The following is a 6,621-nucleotide window of genomic DNA, read 5'->3' as shown; positions in this document are numbered from 1 at the left end:
CATCAAATTCTTGGTGTACACATTTAGTTTTATTGTAACAAAGTAACTTGTACACTTTTAACGTTTAAAACTGAGCATCATCTTTCCTTTCCAGTGAAACAAAAAGAAAATTTAAAAATAAACAGGAACAAAATTACAATAGAGAATGTCAATTCCAAATAAAATCCTACAGGTTCTGCTGATTCTCCCATTGAGTAGCAGGGCTCAAGTCATCATTAGGAGAGAATTTATTTTAAAAGTGTCATCTTAAACTGCAAGGATGTCTGTCAAATATCACAATTAAACATGCCAAAGGAGAAGCCATGCTGTCAAAATGCCCACTTAACCTACCCAAACATCTCAAACACACCCTTTGCTGACCTTCCATAACCCCGTTTTTTATAACTTTTTTTTTCTTTTTTTAAACAAGAGAAAGTAGACAGACACATGTTGGTAAATGCTAACCGTCCATATTCGCATAGAGACACAGTGCACTCTCTGAGCCCAATATACAGAGAAAGGAGGAAAAAAGCTAGAATTTTATGTACTACTACACAGGGGCCTAGCACCCTCCAGCTTCCAGCAGAGTGAAGAGAGCAGGTTTTTCTTTTTTCCCACAGAGCTCGGTGGTGTTGATTCCATACAGTTTTTGTTCAGACAGGAAGGGATAAAAATGAATTTCAAACAGAAAGGGGTAGAGACTCTTTTCTCATTGGATTCTGCACAAGGTATTTTCCACCAAATAGGTTGAGAAACATAGTGTAAAGAAAAGAGATCTCAAGAACAGGGCAACTGAGAACAAGAGGGGGAAAAAAAAGACTGCAACTTGTTCCCAGGGACTGGAGAAAATTTAGAAAAAGGAAGCTTGAAATCCATCAGTGTTCTATTAGTCATCTTCTCTTTCATCCTCCTCTCCATCCTCCCCTTCATCATCATCTTCATCTTCTTCACTTTCATCCTCATCCCCTTCTTCATTAATATCTTCTAATCCTTCCTCCTCTTCTTCATCATCATCATCTCCTCCTTCCCCTTCTTCATCATCCATATGGGGAACCAAGTAGTACTGTAATGGGTTTGGCCGAATATCATCTTTGATGACGTCTAACTCATCAGCACCTGCATCAGAATGGTCAGTAAACCAGGTAAAGAAGCTCTCTGGTTCCTCATGCTGCCTCTTCCTGCTGGCTTTATTCTGTGTTTGACTTGAATATTTCATCAAATCCTTTCCAGATTTCCATTTGATTTCAGTGGACTTTGAAGATGGATCATCATTCTCATACAGATGAAATTATTTGGACAGAACTTTATTTTCAAAGTAAGGATTTTCATCAAAATAAAAATCTATTCTCTAACCTGATTTAATATTTTCAAGTTCTGTCACTTCAACTCTGGTCAAATAATGCAGTGCCTCTTCGTCCTCCTCCCCAAGCAGTGTAGACACTTGTGGATGGTTGACAAATGTTGTTACCCCAAAATTTGGAATTTTGGCCATCAATTCTGACCCCTTCTGAAAAAATGGTTGGCAGATTTTCTTATATTTCTGCTCTACTTTCAAAATCTCTTCACTGGCTTATTCATTAAGTCTGTCTATTTCATTTTGTACTTCATCAATGTGTTCAATGGCTTCCTACTGTTCTTTTTCTTCCTACTTTGGCAAGCCTGCAGAGGCCGATGTCTCCTCCGGTGCCAGAGCAGGAGGTGGTCTTGATTTCTTCTTTTGAGGTGAGAGTGGAGATTGGCGTTTGGACACCATGCTGCTAGGGAAGTCCAAGAACCAGACCACAAGTCTCCTCGCTCGTCCGGAAGCAGGCAGAAGACTCTGTTTGTTTTGTTTTTGTTTTACATTTGGACATCCAATGGTACCAGCATCATTTTTAAAACACTTTTTTTTTTACTGAATTGATGTTGCACCTTGGTAAAAGATGGGTCTTCAAGAGACTGAGAAGATAAGCCACAGACTGAGAGAGAATATTTGCAAAACACACATCTGATGAAGGACTGATATCTAAAATACACAAAGAACTCTTAAAATTCAACAGTAATAGAATGAACAACCTGATTAAAAAATGGGCAAAAGACTTGAACGGACACCACACCAAAGAATATATAAATTTGGCAAATAAGCATATGAAAAGATGCTCAACATTGTAAGTCATTAAGGAGTCGCAAATTAAAACAACAATGAGATACCACTGTGCATGCATTAGAATGGCCAACATCCAAAACAATGACAATGTTAAATGTTGGTAAGAATGTGAAGCAACAGGAACTCTCTTTCATTGCTGTTGGGAATACAAAATGATACAGCCACTTTGAAAGATAGATTGACATTCTTACAAAACTAAATGTTCTCTTAATCATATGATCCAGCAATTATGCTCCTTTATGTTTACCCAAATGAACTGAAATATATGGCTACACAAAAATACCTGTACAAAGATGTTTATAGCAGCTTTATTCACAATTGCAAAAACTTGGAGGCACCCAAAATGTCCTTCAGTAGGTGAATGTATAAATAAATTGTGGTACATCTACATAATGCAATATTATTCTGTAATAAAAAGAACTGAGTTATCAAGCCATGAAAAACCATGGCGAAAACTTAAATGCATATTATTAAGTGAAAGAAAGACACCACTTTGGAAAGGCTATTTACCGTATGATTCCAACCACATGACATTCTAGAAAAGGCAAAATTATGGAAACAATGAAAGGATCAGTGGTTGCTAGGAAAAAGAGGAGAGGAAGAGATAAATAGGTAGAACATAGAGGAATTTTAGGGGGAATGAAACTATTCTGTGTGATATTAAAATATATGATACATGCCATTTTTATTTCTAAAAACCTATAAAGTGTACCTCAATGCAAATTATGGATTTGGGGTTGTAATTATATGTCCGTATAGATTCATTGATTGTAACAAATGTAGCACTCTGGTGCAGGTTGTTGACAGCTGAGGAGGCTGTGCCTGTGCGGTGGCACAGAGTCTGTGGGAACTCTCTTGTGTTTTTTGAGACAGAATCTCACTCTGCTGCCCAGGATGGAATGCAGTAGTGCAATCTTCACTCTTTGCAGCCTTGACCTCTTGGGCTCAGGTGATCCTCCCACCTCAGCCTCCCAGTAGCTAGTAATACATATGTGTGCCACCATGCTCTGCTATTTTTTTTGTATTTTTTGTAGAGACAGGGTTTTGCAATGTTGCCCAGGCTGGTCTTGACCTCCTGAGCTCAAGCGATCTGCCCATCTAGGTGTCTCAAAGTGCTGGGATTACAGGCATGAGCCACCGCGCCTGGCTGAGTGTTGTTCTTTTTAAAAGTTGTTTTGATTATTTTAGGTCCTTTGCATTTTCATACAAATTTCAGAAATAGTTTGTCAACATCTTGGACAACAACTTATTTTCTTGGATTTTGATCAAAAGTGCATTGAATCTACACATCAGTATGAAGAAAACCTTAACAACAAGACTTCCTATGCATGAACATGGGCGTTTATTTATTTTGTTCTTGTTTAACGTATCTCAGAAATATTTTTTAGCTTTTATTTTTCACATCTAGTATGTCTTTTGTTAGATTTATTTCTCACATTTCATATGTTTTTAATCCTATTGCCAATGATATGTTTTAGAAATTTTAATTTCAAACTGTTTATTGATAGCAGATGGAGATACAATTGATTTTTGTATACCAACTTTGTATCCTGTAATGTTACCAAGCTCACTTAGTTTTGGTAGACTATGTTGGAGATTCCATAAGATTTTCTATGCAGACATTCATGATGTCTGTGAATTAAGATAGTTTCACTACTTTTCTAATATAACCTAGTTTTCTTGCCTTATTATCTTGAATAGAATCTCCAACAAAATATTGATAGCAGACTGTGAGAGCAAAATTCTAGCCTTACGTCAGATCTTATGGGGAAAGCATTCAGTCTTTTACCATTAAGTATAATCTTAGTGCTAGTTTTGTGTGTGTGTGTGTGTGTGTGTGTGTGTGTGTGTGTGTGTGTGTGTTAGCTCATTCTTAATTTGTTGAGCATTTTTTTTTGAGAATAGATTTTGGATATTGTACAGTGTTTCGTTTGTCTTTATTGAAATGATGACTTAGTCTTTCTTTTTGTCTTTGTCAGTACAATGAATTACATTTCATTGAATTAGGACTAATCAGGTTATCTATTTCTTCTTGAGTGATTTTCTTGAAGTTTATCTTTCAAGAAATTTTTCCTTTTCATGTAAGTCGTCAAACATTTCTTTTTAATATCTAATAGAGCCTGCAGTGATGCCATGCCTCTTCTTGCTAGTATTGGTAATATGGGGCCTTCTATCTTTTCTATCAATGATATTGATCTTCTTGAAGAACCACTTTGGTTCCATTGATTTTGTCTATTGTTTTTATGTTATCTGTTTCATTAATTTCTATTCTCTAGTTTCTTAATATGGAAGCAAAGGACAATTATTTGAGGCCTTTCTTCTGTTCCAATATATGTGTTTGGTGCTATAAATTTTCCCCTACATACTGCTTTAGCATAATTTGACACATTTTGATCGGTTGTATTTCCATTTTAATGCAGCCCAAATGCTTTCTAATTCCCCAGAGGGTTTTAATTGACCTGTGTGTTACTTAGAAGTATGTTATTTAGTTTCTGAACAGCTATGGGTATTTTTTGTTTCCAGAAATCTTACTGTTACTGTTTTCTAATTTAATCCCAGTCTGGTCAGAGAACATACTTTATATGACTTGAATCCTCTTAAATTTATTGAGAAATGTCTTATGGCCTAGAATATGGTGTATCTTGGTAAATTTTCTATGTATACTAGACAGGAATATGTATTCTGCTGTCCTTGAGTGAAGTGTTCTACAAATGTCAATTGGTCAAATTGTTTGATATCTCTTTTGCCAGCCCAGATGTGCTGCTAAAGTTTCAGTTGGTTTATCTTTATTCTGGAAATATCTACTATTTTGCTGGGTTTACTATTTGTGGTAATTTCAAAGGTATGTCCACAAATTATTGATACTCCTCCTTTTAAAGGGTGCTACTTAATTTCCTCCTCTTGAGAGCGTCTTGGAATTAGTGACTAGTTTCTAGTGACTAAATTGTGGCAGAAATGATGGTATGCCCCGCCTAGATTGGGTTACAAAAAGAGTGCAGTTTCTTTCTTGAATGTACTCTCTCTCACTCTTTCTTAAATCTAGCTACTATGTTGTAAAACAGCCTCAGGGAGAGGGAAATCAGCTGTCATGTGGTGAAATCATTCAGGCCAACTACCAAAAGGCCCAACATGAGTAAACATGGAAACATACCCTCCTCCATTTGACCCCAACTGACAGTTTGACTGCAACCTCATGAGAGACCCTGGAGCCAGAACCACCCTAAGAATCTACCATGATCCACAGAAATTATGAGGTAGTAAATCTTTATTTTTTTAAGCCACTAAGTTTGGAGTAATTTGTTATATGGCAATAGATAATTAATACACTCCTTTATCCACTATGCCTTTAGAGATTACATTGCTTGGGGGTCTTGCCTTACCTTGGAAGGAGTTTTCTCTCTTTTGATATTACTTCATATGGATTTCATTGCATTGTCAATTCATTGATTTTAAAAATGCATTTATGATGCTATCTTATTGTTAAGGTGGAATAGAACAAGGGACATAAGGAATAAAAATTGACCTGAGAATTCTCTAGTAACCTTTTATTTCCTAACTGTAAGCAGAATTTTCTTTGCCTCATGTTTGAATAACTTCAATTTTTCTGAATGAGTCCTTATCCTTAACAGGCAACTACTCTGGAAGAAGATAAAGGCTAAAAGCCACAGTAGTTTTCCATGTTTCTTTGTTTATATCTGAGATCTGGCACTGATAGACCCCTTCACTGTTTTTATTCTTCCCTGTTATAACACCATGGTATCACAATACAGCTGGTGAAGACTCCTCTAATACAGGGCAATTTTGACTACACATCTTTACAGGCTTTATCTCCTAGTATCCCAGAATATGTAGTTTGTGGTGGTTTCCCCTTTTTCTATACATAACTAAACTCTGTATGGTTTTGAGGAGTAGAAGTGGAAATATTTAGAATCAATTTTCCGCCGCACTCTACCAGATTCTAAAGCTCACTACAATCAAACATTTGTCAACATGATACTATTTAATTTTTTTAAATCACCAGTCAACTTAATATTACTAAATCTAAGGCTATTTCTTATCCCTTATCTTCCTTGACCTATCATTAGCACTTAATACAGTTGATTACACTTTCCTACACTTTATTTGTTAGCTTTCAGGACACCACATGAACTCTCATGATTTTTTCCTCCTATCTCACTGGCTACTCCTTCTCAGTCTTGTTTGCTGGTTCTTCCTCATCTCTCTCACATCTTATTATTGGATTGCCCCATAAATCAGTCCTTAGAATTCTCTTTTCTATAATAAAGCTTTTGATGATCTTATTCAGAGATATCTACATATCAGTCAATCTATGTATCTATCAATCAATTACCTATCTATCTATCTATTTATCTAATTTACAATTTCTTAAATGTGCTTTTGCAGCTCAGTCTGCTTTGATGAACTTTAGAGCTGTATGAATTACTGCCCACTTGATACTTCTTAGCTTTTCAGTTGATACCTAAATATTAATATGT

General features: G+C 36.0%; 1 pseudogene; it reads right to left on the bottom strand.

Annotated features, from left to right (window-relative positions):
* Positions 1-865: 865 nt before the first annotated feature.
* Positions 866-2,010, bottom strand: LOC100968750 (protein SET-like; annotated as a pseudogene).
* Between the last annotated feature and the right edge of the window lie 4,611 nt (positions 2,011-6,621).

Source organism: Pan paniscus, chromosome X (assembly GCF_029289425.2).
Source record: "Pan paniscus chromosome X, NHGRI_mPanPan1-v2.0_pri, whole genome shotgun sequence".
In the NCBI taxonomy this organism is placed as follows: domain Eukaryota; kingdom Metazoa; phylum Chordata; class Mammalia; order Primates; family Hominidae; genus Pan; species Pan paniscus.
This window is presented reverse-complemented; position numbering and strand designations above follow the sequence as displayed.